General features: G+C 47.7%; 1 protein-coding gene across 2 annotated transcripts in view; it reads right to left on the minus strand.

Moving 5' to 3' along the window:
- Positions 1-13853, minus strand: part of DYSF (dysferlin) — a gene marked incomplete at its 5' end in the record, with an annotated part of 306191 nt that overhangs the window by 251604 nt on the left and 40734 nt on the right. The gene's annotated exons all lie outside the window — the stretch shown is intronic.

Here is a 13853-nt window from a genome sequence, read left to right on the forward strand (position 1 = left end):
TCGGTCCTGGGGCCGGTTTTGTTCAATATCTTCATAAATGATCTGGAGGATGGTGTGGATTGCACTCTCAGCAAATTTGCGGATGATACTAAACTGGGAGGAGTGGTAGATACGCTGGAGGGCAGGGATAGGATACAGAAAGACCTAGACAAATTGGAGGATTGGGCCAAAAGAAATCTGATGAGGTTCAATAAGGATAAGTGCAGGGTCCTGCACTTAGGACGGAAGAACCCAATGCACAGCTACAGCCTAGGGACCGAATGGCTAGGCAGCAGTTCTGCGGAAAAGGACCTAGGGGTGACAGTGGACGAGAAGCTGGATATGAGTCAGCAGTGTGCCCTTGTTGCCAAGAAGGCCAAAGGCATTTTGGGATGTATAAGTAGGGGCATAGCGAGCAGATCGAGGGACGTGATCGTTCCCCTCTATTCGACATTGGTGAGGCCTCATCTGGAGTACTGTGTCCAGTTTTGGGCCCCACACTTCAAGAAGGTTGTGGATAAATTGGAGAGAGTCCAGCGAAGGGCAACAAAAATGATTAGGGGACTGGAACACATGAGTTATGAGGAGAGGCTGAGGGAGCTGGGATTGTTTAGCCTGCAGAAGAGAAGAATGAGGGGGGATTTGATAGCTGCTTTCAACTACCTGAAAGGGGGTTCCAAAGAGGATGGCTCTAGACTGTTCTCAATGGTAGCAGAGGACAGAACGAGGAGTAATGGTCTCAAGTTGCAGTGGGGGAGGTTTAGATTGGATATTAGGAAAAACTTTTTCACTAAGAGGGTGGTGAAACACTGGAATGCGTTACCTAGGGAGGTGGTAGAATCTCCTTCCTTAGAGGTTTTTAAGGTCAGGCTTGACAAAGCCCTGGCTGGGATGATTTAACTGGGAATTGGTCCTGCTTTGAGCAGGGGGTTGGACTAGATGACCTTCTGGGGTCCCTTCCAACCCTGATATTCTATGATTCTATAGGGAGAATTTAAAATATTGCCACCAAGGCAGTGCAGATTCAGGCTGCGATGGCCCAAGTCAGACTTCAGTAAGTAACACGCCTTTGTGCATCATCCTAGGATCCCACCACAATGCTCTCACCATCAACAGGAGGCCAAAAATCAATCCTACGTCCCAATCTCACAGGACAATCCATGGCATTGTCGTCACTCTACTCTCAGGGTATCGTAAAAAGGAGCTGGATGCGTGGATTCCTTATTGCCTGGGAACACTCGAACTGTTCACTTGCCCAATGATCACTTACATTCATGGCCAGGAATATATTTGTCTCAGCATGTAGTATGTCCACCGAGGAAAGGAGGTTCTGGTAAAAACAAATACCCCAGAGAAGGAATTTGCATGACCTACCCACTTCTGAGGCAGCCAGCTGCTTTGTCTACCAGATTCACAGGTAGACGTTCCATATCCAGAAGCTGGTAGCTTCCAACAGCCGTCCTGAGCTGTAAACATGCTGGAGCAATGGCTCAGGCTCCTTTCAGTCGAAAACAAGGAAAGTGGGGTATGTATAAAACCAACCATTAAGGGACAGAAGACACAGCCACCTTCTGATGAAGGTTACAGCACTGTAAATCCAGAGCAACTCCACTGCCCTGGATGGAGTTAATTTGGATTTACCCCTGGGGAAACAGAGCTGAATCCAGCTCCTGCTGTAGAAAGTGAATAAGAAGCAGCAGATCCCAAGCCCCCTTCCTTTGGCAAACAGAGGACAAAATCCACAACGATAAACATTTATTTTTAGGTGCAGGACAAAGTAAAAAGAAAACAAACCACACAACAAGCACCAATTCCAAACCACTAGAGACCCTGCTAGTAAGCATGCACGCAGGGCTTTACATCTTCACAACCCCAGGCAAATCTTAAATTAAAAAGGAGCACCCAGGCTGCCCTTAATGCCCATGGTACTTATTCCTAACAGCTGGCATGGAGCAGATTCCGCTTTCCAAAGAGAAGGTGGGATCTGAGGTTGGGGGGGAGCCAGACAGACACAGCACCCTACTGGGAGTGCCTGAAGAAACTACACCTGCCCAGGTTCTCAAGGGGGATGGGAAGATAACCATGTGCGTAGACTGATTGTTGCTTTAAAATCCTTTTTCTCTCTAACGCTTTATTCCAACGGCAGAACACACAATGCTTGTGATTTCAGAAGGTTGTCTGCTCACGGCAGTCACCGCTGCTCACAGCCTCCCGCAGGACGGAGCCACAGGTGCCCAATTCCAGACGGACCTGCTGCATAAGCATGGCGGACACACGGGGGCTGTAGCCCGGGGCCCACTCTCATTAGGGGAGAGTTTCAGAATTACAGCCCAGGAGAGGTAGAGGCCCTAGGCTCAACACCTGGGGGGTTGCTCCCAGAGAGGGACAGAAATGCAGCTAGCCCTGTAACCATGACACGCCTGTATTGCACAGGCCAGAGAATTTCAATTCAGTTCCTGCATCAAGCCCATGTCTTGTGGCTGAGCTAGAGCTCCCCTTCCCACCCCCACCCCTGCTTTTTTTTTTTTTTTGGTAAAGAAATTGCTTATAGAAAAGGAGTACTTGTGGCACCTTAGAGACTAACCAATTTATTTGAGCATAAGCTTTCATGAGTTACAGCTCACTTCATCAGATGCATATGCAAATTGCTCATAGAATTTTAAGTTCTCAATATCATTTGAGCAGAGGGCTGGAGGGGGGCAGGGAAAGAGGGGGTTCATGTTTTCCACTGAGAAAAGCAGCAGGCTCAAGCCCAGCAGTTCCTGGCAAAGAACAATGTTGCTATTCCAGCTGTTTCAAAACATCCTCCACAGGGCCCAGAATTAACCTCCCTAGCCAGATTCCAGCCCCCAGGGATGACAACGTGCTGTGTTATGTGCCCTGCTGCACAGAATTCAGCTGGGCCTTGCTGTCCGCGTCAGGGCATTTCCTGCCTCAGAGCACAGCCTTCCCCACCCCCTAGTTAGCTCCCCTAGTTAAGGGCTTTTTCCTTTGAGCTGGATTAAAGCAGCGGTTCTCAAACTGTGGGTCAGGACCCCAGAGTGGGTGGGGTCGCAAGGGCTGGTTTAGACTTGCTGGGGCCCGGGGCCAAAGCCCAAGCCCCACCACTTGGGGCTGAAGCCGAAGCCCAAGGGCTTCAGCCTTGGGCGGCGGGGCTCAGGTTACAGGTCCCCTGCCTGGGGCTGAAGGCTTCGGGCTGCAGCTCTGGCCTCCCCACCCGGGACCATGGGACTCAGTCTTCTGCTTTGCCCCCTGTCCCAACCAAGGATGGTGGGGCTCGGGCTTCGGCTTTACCCCCCACCCCAACCCAGGCAGCAGGGCTCGGGCGGGCTCAGGCTTCAGTCCCCCCCTCCTAGGGTCACATTGTAATTTTTGTTGTCAGAAAGGGGTCATGGTGCAATGATGTTTGAGAACCCCTGGGTTAAAGCACGGCTCTGCTCTACAAAGAGAGCCTTGCAGGGATGCAGGTTTATGTCATTCGCTGCTTACGAATCAAAAGGGCTGAGTTTACAATCAACTCTGCATACTCTGTCTGGGATCTGTGAGTGGAGCAGAGTTCTTCATAATGTGAACGTCATCACCAGAAATCAATTATACCCTCATTCCACTTCTCTCCAAAAAAAAAAAAAAAAACAACAAAAAACCACAACACCCTCTTGCATTTGCGAGGTCCTTGGAATAGATATTTTAGAAATTGATTCACAGTGTTTACATTTAATCATTCTGAATGCAGACTGCATATATGTTTGTTAATGATAAATTAATCTTTCCAAGCCTATATGTAATTTATAACAGTAAATGCCAGGCAACATCGATTTCACCGTACACACACACACACACGGATGGAAAAGGATTCCCATCTCTACTAATCAAAGTGCACGGATCAGCAAAGTAAGAAAAATGCTGCTTGAAAATTTAGAGTTTGATTTAGAATCATAGAATATCAGGGTTGGAAGGGACCCCAGAAGGTCATCTAGTCCAACCCCCTGCTCGAAGCAGGACCAATTCCCAGTTAAATCATCCCAGCCAGGGATTTAAGGATTTTTACTTTATATATTTTGACATGGGATGTTGACAATTTGTATTTTAACAGTTACAGAGCTTCGACTTTTTGAACATCAGCATCTACGCTCATTAAATATTGTCTGACCCCCACAACTGTGAAAATAAACTAGATAAATAGATAAAAACTAATAAAAATGCTTAAAAATAAACATGGATAGTCTCCTGTCGAATTATTAAAAAAAATAAGAATGCAATTCTGCCAAGCCTAACGAGATAATGAGAGAAGCGGGAGCTGCCCCTTTGGAAGAGGGTCAGGGCAGGGTGAGAGTGTTATTGCAGGGGCTGGAGTGTACAGCGTGTTTGCTGCAGCTTCAGGAGAGGGCTGGCTTGTAGATGGGCGCTGAGGGGGCCTCTGTCTGCAAGAAGCTCTTAAAGCAAAAGGTTTGAATGCCCAGCACAGACCACGTTTTCTCTGGAAAGCTGAGTCGTGTGACTGAGGGTAGAACGCCTGCTTTCCTTCAGCAGATTTGTGCCCTCTCCTGCCTTGAACACAGAGGCAGGTCAATATCAGGTTTATAACAGCCTTTCACTCCTCAGCAGAAACATTTCTCCTCCCTCCCCCCTTTTAAGTGTTCCTGAAAACAGTTTATTTTTTCTAAAAACATAACATTCCCCTGCAGCTTTTGCAACCCAAACTGCAGCATCCCTGTTATAGTGAGGGAACCGTCAGGTGAAACTGACATACCCACTAATGTGAAATGACCAGATAGATGTTAGTTTTCACCTATAAAGCCTTAAATTATCAGGGACCTACCTGCCTTTTTCCCCAAATAAGGTACTGTGAGTAAAGCTGTATTGATATGAGAGATGGGGCTCTGGCAAGGTGTTTTCCTTTACAGCCTCTTAGACCACACTCAATTATACCCTGAAGTTGTTAACATTCAGATCAGATTGTGTGGCCCTTCTTTACTCTTTGACCCCTACAAAGTTGAGAGCAGAGCAAGTGATTGGGGAGCAGGGGGACTCTGCTGGTAATTTTGACCACAATCCTGCAGAGAATTACTCATAAACTGAACTTTAAACACATATTCAAGTGGCTTTATTGAATCGAGGCCTTTGTTACTGTGGTTTATTAAATGTTTCTGTGTCTATATTGCTGTGGGGACCATGCTAATTGCTGGCATCTGTCCAGTATACATCTCATAAAATAAACAGTTTGTCAGGGGCGTTTGGAATGGATACTATTTTGTTTACACATTCATAACTGTAGAGAAATAGTCTATTATTCTCCAAACGGAACAAAATGCAAAATGCCAGTGTAGCATAAATGATGACACACAAAATAGGATAGCTAATGTACCTTTGGTTTCAGGATATAAGGTGTTTACTTGTAACACGGACAAGGAAATCTGTGTCCCCACTCACCTCAGTGCATGAATTTTAAGCCCACACTTTCCTTTAATGTTGTTCTGTGCTTGCCCAGCAGTTTGAAGAGCTTGAGATTCTTTTTAGTTTAATCATTTTTTCTATTCTTAGATATTCCATTTATAGGAACATGAGAATGGGCAGGCTGGCTCAGACCCAAGCTCCATCTAGCCCAGTGTCCTGTCTCTGACAGTGGCCAGCCCCAGCTGCTTCAGAGGAAAGTGAAAGAAACCCTGTGAATGACAGATGTTGAACCATCTGCCTATTAGTTCTCATCCTAGCCTCCTATAGTCAGAGATTGGTGGTTTTGTCTCCCTTCCAACCTCTGTAAGTATAAAGAGAGCATGCAGACATGCTTAAATAACCCTCTACTACCTTTAATCCCATTACAATGAGCCTTCCAGACAGCTAGATGCTGCGTCCTAAAACTGACATGCAAAACACAGGGAAGACAGAGTTAACCTAAAGCTCACCAACCCTGGAGAATGGCTACATTCTGCCTGCAAAACTTCAATCAGGCCACAGGTAACAATCTTTGCATGGATGATCTGTTGGGTTTGAACCAGGCCCTGCAGCCCCACCACACTGTTCTTTAATACTTGAGCTATGAAGTAATTATCAGCTGGTGGCCGCAGTAGGTTATTAACCTACTTTGCCAATGTATTACGTGTGCAGAGCAAAACATAGCCCCGAGAGAGCAGGAATATCTGTTCACTGGCTGCATTCGGAAGCAGTGTCTGGTTAGGTTTTTTTAAACCCCAAAGAGACTAAGGAGCATGTTTTCAAATCATTGCATGGATGGGGGAGGGTGAGTCAGATGGGTCCACTCTTATATCCAGGGGCACAGTGGATGGTATTTTCAGAGACAGGTGCACACCCAGCCACAAAGCTAGAATCAGTGACTCAGCGCTGATCTACACAAGAAAGTTTTGCCAACAAAACTTTCTGTGGGTCAGTCCAGCCTTACGTACATCCATGCTCAGTTTTGAGCCTTGTTGACAAAACTCTCAAAATTCTACTAGTTCCCTGAGCAACATACGTCCTCTCCCCCAAACAGTTCTACTAGGGTTATGCCTGTGTGGTCACAGACAAACCCTGTTCCAGTATAAGCCATCCTCTAGCAACACATAGAGAACATAGAGAACTGCATATGTGGATCAGCCACATCACACTCTGCAAGCGTGCTATACACCCTAATTGCCAGAAGATACAAACAACAGGAAAACTTCAGCCCTGTAATGACTGGCCATGGAGCATTCTCTCCAGGGCAAGCCCTCCATGGCCCTAGCAGCCACTTCAGTGAAGCCGTGCTGGGAAGCTGATCAGCCTGTAGCCCAGTGTTTCTCAAACTTTTATACTGGTGACCCCTTTCACATAGCAAGCCTCTGAGTGCGACCTCCCCCTTATCAATTAAACATACTTTTTTACATATCTGCCACCATTATATATGCTGGAGGCAAAGCGGGGTTTGGGGTGGAGGCTGACAGCTCACGACCCCCCATGTAATAACCTCGCAACCTGCTGAGGGGTTCTGACCCCCAGTTGGAGAACCCCTAGCCATCTCTCTGCCTCCCCACCTCTGCAAGGGGAGTGGTGTAGAGTTAACCCCCGGCTTGCCGAATGCAAGGCGGAGCCTCCGCACACGCCGATCTAGGAGATAGAGAGCGACGGTTCTGTATCAGAAGTGATTAAACTAAAAAATAAATAAAGGGTCCCCCAAGAAGAGCAATACAGCGGTGCATAGACAATCCAGGAAGTTTTTGGAAAGCGTAGGGGACAATTTCCTGGTGCAAGTGCTAGAGGAGCCAACTAGGGGGGGCGCTTTTCTTGACCTGCTGCTCACAAACCGGGTAGAATTAGTGGGGGAAGCAAAAGTGGATGGGAATCTGGGAGGCAGTGACCATGAGTTGGTTGAGTTCAGGATCCTGACACAGGGAAGAAAGGTAAGCAGCAGGATACGGACCCTGGACTTCAGGAAAGCAGACTTCGACTCCCTCAGGGAACGGATGGCCAGGATCCCCTGGGGGACTAACTTGAAGGGGAAAGGAGTCCAGGAGAGCTGGCTGTATTTCAAGGAATCCCTGTTGAGGTTACAGGGACAAACCATCCCAATGAGTCGAAAGAATAGTAAATATGGCAGGCGACCAGCTTGGCTTAATGGTGAAATCCTAGCGGATCTTAAACATAAAAAAGAAGCTTACAAGAAGTGGAAGGTCGGACATATGACCAGGGAAGAGTATAAAAATATTGCTCGGACATGTAGGAATCATATCAGGAGGGCCAAATCGCACCTGGAGCTGCAGCTAGCAAGAGATGTCAAGAGTAACAAGAAGGGTTTCTTCAGGTATGTTGGCAACAAGAAGAAAGCCAAGGAAAGTGTGGGCCCCTTACTGAATGAGGGAGGCAACCTAGTGACAGAGGATGTGGAAAAAGCTAATGTACTCAATGCTTATTTTGCCTCTGTTTTCACTAACAAGGTCAGCTCCCAGACTGCTGCACTGGGCATCACAAAATGGGGAAGAGATGGCCAGCCCTCTGTGGAGATAGAGGTGGTTAGGGACTATTTAGAAAAGCTGGACGTGCACAAGTCCATGGGGCCGGACGAGTTGCATCCGAGAGTGCTGAAGGAATTGGCGGCTGTGATTGCAGAGCCATTGGCCATTATCTTTCAAAACTCGTGGCGAACCGGGGAAGTCCCGGATGACTGGAAAAAGGCTAATGTGGTGCCAATCTTTAAAAAAGGGAAGAAGGAAGATCCTGGGAACTACAGGCCAGTCAGCCCCACTTCAGTCCCTGGAAAAATCATGGAGCTGGTCCTCAAAGAATCAATCCTGAAGCACTTGCATGAGAGGAAAGTGATCAGGAACAGCCAGCATGGATTCACCAAGGGAAGGTCATGCCTGACTAATCTAATCGCCTTTTATGATGAGATTACTGGTTCTGTGGATGAAGGGAAAGCAGTGGATGTATTGTTTCTTGACTTTAGCAAAGCTTTTGACATGGTCTCCCACAGTATTCTTGTCAGCAAGTTAAGGAAGTATGGGCTGGATGAATGCACTATAAGGTGGGTAGAAAGCTGGCTAGATTGTCGGGCTGAACGTGTAGTGATCAATGGCTCCATGCCTAGTTGGCAGCCGGTATCAAGTGGAGTGCCCCAAGGGTCGGTCCTGGGGCCGGTTTTGTTCAATATCTTCATAAATGATCTGAAGGATGGTGTGGATTGCATTCTCAGCAAATTTGCGGATGATATGAAACTGGGAGGAGTGGTAGATACGCTGGAGGGGAGGGATAGGATACAGAAGGACCTAGACAAATTGGAGGATTGGGCCAAAAGAAATCTGATGAGGTTCAATAAGGATAAGTGCAGGGTCCTGCACTTAGGATGGAAGAATCCAATGCACCGCTACAGACTAGGGACCGAATGGCTAGGCAGCAGTTCTGCAGAAAAGGACCTAGGGGTGACAGTGGACGAGAAGCTGGATATGAGTCAGCAGTGTGCCCTTGTTGCCAAGAAGGCCAATGGCATTTTGGGATGTATAAGTAGGGGCATAGCGAGCAGATCGAGGGACGTGATCGTTCCCCTCTATTCGACATTGGTGAGGCCTCATCTGGAGTACTGTGTCCAGTTTTGGGCCCCACACTACAAGAAGGATGTGGATAAATTGGAGAGAGTCCAGCGAAGGGCAACAAAAATGATTAGGGGTGTGGAACACATGAGTTATGAGGAGAGGCTGAGGGAGCTGGGATTGTTTAGCCTGCAGAAGAGAAGAATGAGGGGGGATTTGATAGCTGCTTTCAACTACCTGAAAGGGGGTTCCAAAGAGGATGGCTCTAGACTGTTCTCAATGGTAGCAGATGACAGAATGAGGAGTAATGGTCTCAAGTTGCAGGGGGGGAGGTTTAGATTGGATATTAGGAAAAACTTTTTCACTAGGAGGGTGGTGAAACACTGGAATGCGTTACCTAGGGAGGTGGTAGAATCTCCTTCCTTAGAGGTTTTTAAGGTCAGGCTTGACAAAGCCCTGGCTGGGATGGTTTAACTGGGAATTGGTCCTGCTTCGAGCAGGGGGTTGGACTAGATGACCTTCTGGGGTCCCTTCCAACCCTGATATTCTATGATTCTAAGAAGCCCGGACGCACACAGGTGCACAGTGCAAATGCTGTTTGCAAGGCTTCAGTGGGAAGGAAGCTTCCGGGAATGTTTATATTACTTCCCAGCTCCAGCACAGCATGAGCCTGGCCAAACGCAGGAAGGGAAACAATCCCAGCCTCCCCGAGGCACTAAAGAGGACTTAATCTTTACACCTCCCGACACTACAGGGATTACCCAGGGGATAAAAGGCTACACAGAGGGAGGTGGGCTTAGAACCCTCATCCTTCTGCTCTACGGACACAAGTCTCTGTCACTTGAGCTACAGGAGAGCACCTGAGCATTCCATCTCTTACCCTTTCCCTGGGCCAGCCGCGAGCCATACACACAGCCAGCCGGCCCGTAGCACTTCTATGGAATGTGCTGTAGAGGCGCAAAGGGTTATTTACTTTCTGGGTACTCGAGGAAACCCACCATCTGCAGAAAAACCTGAGAGTCTCTGGATTAAGTTTAGGAGTGTGAGTAACAAGGGTGATGTCGTGGTGGGAGTCTGCTATAGACCACCGGACCAGGGGGATGAGGTGGACGAGGCTTTCTTCCGGCAACTCACGGAAGTTACTAGGTCGCAGGCCCTGGTTCTCATGGGAGACTTCAATCACCCTGATATCTGCTGGGAGAGCAATACAGTGGTGCACAGAAAATCCAGGAAGTTTTTGGAAAATGTAGTGGACAATTTCCTGGTGCAAGTGCTGGAGGAACCAACTAGGGGCAGAGCTCTTCTTGACCTGCTGCTCACAAACCGGGAAGAATTGGTAGGGGAAGCAAAAGTGGATGGGAACCTGGGGGGCAGTGACCACGAGATGGTCGAGTTCACGATCCTGACACAGGGAAGAAAGGAGAGCTGCAGAATACAGACCCTGGACTTCAGAAAAGCAGACTTTGACTCCCTCAGGGAACTGATGGGCAGAATAACATGAGGGGGAAAGGAGTCCAGGAGAGCTGGCTGTATTTTAAAGAATGCTTATTGAGGTTACACGGACAAACCATCCCAATGCGTAGAAAGAATAGTAAATATGGCAGGCGACCGGCTTGGCTTAACAGTGAAATCCTTGCTGATCTTAAACACAAAAAAGAAGCTTACAAGAAGTGGAAGATTGGACAAATGACCAGGGAAGAGAATAAAAATATTGCTCGGGCATGCAGGAGTGAAATCAGGAAGGCCAAATCACACCTGGAGTTGCAGCTAGCAAGAGCTGTTAAGAGTAACAAGAAGGGTTTCTTCAGGTATGTTAGCAACAAGAAGAAAGTCAAGGAAAGCGCGGGCCTCTTACTGAATGAGGGAGGCAACCTAGTGACAGAGGACGTGGAAAAAGCTAATGTACTCAATGCTTTTTTTGCCTCCGTCTTCACGAACAAGGTCAGCTCCCAGACTGCTGCACTGGGCAGCACAGCATGGGGAGGAGGTGACCAGCCCTCTGTGGAGAAAGAGTGGTTCGGGACTATTTAGAAAAGCTGGACGAGCACAAGTCCATGGGGCCGGATGCACTGCATCCGAGAGTGCTAAAGGAGTTGGCAGATGTGATTGCAGAGCCATTGGCCATTATCTTTGAAAACTCCTGGTGATCAGGAGAGGTCCTGGACAACTGGAAAAAGGCTAATGTAGTGCCCATCTTTAAAAAAGGGAAGGAGAAGGATCCGGGGAACTACAGGCCGGTCAGCCTCACCTCGGTCCCTGGAAAAATCATGGAGCAGGTCCTCAAGGAATCAATTCTGAAGCGTTTAGAGGAGAGGAAAGTGATCAGGAACAGTTAGCATGGATTCACCAAGGGCAAGTCATGCCTCAATAATCTAATTGCCTTTTATGACGAGATAACTGGCTCTGTGGATGAAGGGAAATCAGTGGACATGTTGTTCCTTGACTTTAGCAAAGCTTTTGACACTGTCTCCCACAGTATTCTTGCCAGCAAGTTAAAGAAGTATGGGCTGGATGAATGGACTATAAGGTGGATAGAAAGTTGGCTAGATTGTTGGGCTCAACGGGTAGTGATCAATGGCTCCATGTCTAGTTGGCAGCCGCTATCAAGTGGAGTGCCCCAAGGGTCGGTCCTCGGGCCGGTTTTGTTCAACATCTTTATTAATGATCGGGATGATGGGATGGATTTCACCCTCAGCAAGTTTGCAGATGACACTAAACTGGGAGGAGAGGTAGATATGCTGGAGGGTAGGGATAGAATACAGAGGGACCTAGACAAATTGGAGGATTGGGCCAAAAGAAATCTGATGAGGTTCAACAAGGACAAGTGCAGAGTCCTGCACTTAGGACAGAAGAATCCCATGAACCGCTACAGACTAGGGACTGAATGGCTAGGCAGCAGTTCTGCAGAAAAGGACCTAGGGGTTACTGTGGACAAGAAGCTGGATATGAGTCAACAGTGTGCCCTTGTTGCCAAGAAGGCCAATGGCGTTTTGGGATGTATAAGTAGGGGCATTGCCAGCAGATCGAGGGACATGATTGTTCCCCTCTATGAGACATTGGTGAGGCCTCTTCTGGAGTACTGTGTCCAGTTTGGGGCCCCACACTACAAGAAGGATGTGGAAAAATTCGAAAACGTAAAGCGGAGGGCAACAAAAATGATTAGGGGACTGGAACACATGAGTTATGAGGAGAGGCTGAGGGAACTGGGATTGTTTAGTCTGCGGAAGAGAAGAATGAGGGGGGATTTGATAGCTGCTTTCAACTACCTGAAAGGGGGTTCCAAAGAGGATGGCTCTAGACTGTTCTCAGTGGTACCAAATGACAGTACGAGGAGTAATGGTCTCAAGTTGCAGTGGGGGGGGGGGGAGTTAGGTTGGATATTAGGAAAAACTTTTTCACTAGGAGGGTGGTGAAACACTGGAATGCGTTACCTAGGGAGGTGGTGGAATCTCCTTCCTTAGAAATTTTTAAGGTCAGGCTTGACAAAGCCCTGGCTGGGATGATTTAATTGGGGATTGGTTCTGCTTTGAGCAGGGGGTTGGACTAGATGACCTCCTGAGGTCCCTTCCAACCCTGATATTCTATGATCTCCCCCCAAGCTTTCAACTCAATGTCATCAGAAATGCAGCACATTCCTCTCGCCGCTGAAGTTCACCCACACGTCGCGTGTAGGTGGCCTAAGTCACACATGCCCTTTGTTAACATTAACCAGGAAAGGCCCGCAGCTCGCACTAGGGAAGGCAAACCAAACCCCCAGTCGATCCAGCGAGACCTCTGCTTAGAAAGCCTGTTACCTATTTACAGACAGATCGGATGAAACTCAAACCCCTCCCAGGCCCATGGCTTTAAGATAGGGAAAGGAAAGAAAACCCAGCATGCTTCCCTCCTGGCTCCCCTTTCCCAGGGCTCCTCTGCACTGCGCGCCCAGCTCCCTGAGCAAACTAAGCTTTTGGAGTAAAAGCAGAAAAGACCAAAAAAGCCAAATTTTGCCCTTCAAGTTAGTCACAAGTGCCTAGCCCCTACTCAAGTCAGAGGAGCTCTGTGTGTGTCTGTAATAATCATACCTTATCTATGTAGCCCAGTGGGCCGGCTTACCTGTATTATACTCATTGCTTTGTTATTCTGCTTTATTATATTTAGTAGTAATTCAAGGAACCTACAGGCTTTTATCCTGTAAAATTTGGCTTTAGTAGATAGTGGGAGGCTTGAGACCCATAACCTTTGTATAGATAAACTTAAATAACTCATAAGTTATAGGAAACTGGAAGTAGCAGGCAAGAGGCAGAATTTTGTCCCGAATACCAACCTCAGCCACTCACAGAACATCACTGACACCAGCATCTGGAAGGTTCCGGACAGAACGTCCAACCGCAAAGGTGCCATGACAGCAAATGGACGTGTCTGGTAATAGTGTAACATCAAACATATACTAACCTATAGAAAACGGACACCTTAAGGGGAGGAAATACAAATAAGGACTTCTATTGAATCATAGAATATCAGGGTTGGAAGGGACCTCAGGAGGTCATCTAGTCCAACCCCCTACTCAAAGCAGGACCGATCCCCAATTAAATCATTCCAGCCAGAGCTTTGTCAAGCCTGACCTTAAAAATTTCTAAGGATGGAGATTCCACCACCTCCCTAGGTAACGCATTCCAGTGCTTCACCACCCTCCTAGAGAAAAAGTTTTTCCTAATATCCAACCTAAATCTCCCCCACTGCAACTTGAGACCATTACTCCTCGTTCTGCCATCTGCTACCACTGAGAACAGTCTAGATCCATCCTCTTTGGAACCCCCTTTCAAGTAGTTGAAAGCAGCTATCAAATCCCCCCTCATTCTTCTCTTCCGTAGACTAAACAATCCCAGTTCCCTCAGC

The sequence above is a fragment of the Lepidochelys olivacea genome (genome assembly GCF_965140295.1).
Source record: "Lepidochelys olivacea isolate rLepOli2 genome assembly, chromosome: 4".
Classification (NCBI taxonomy): Eukaryota; Metazoa; Chordata; order Testudines; family Cheloniidae; genus Lepidochelys; species Lepidochelys olivacea.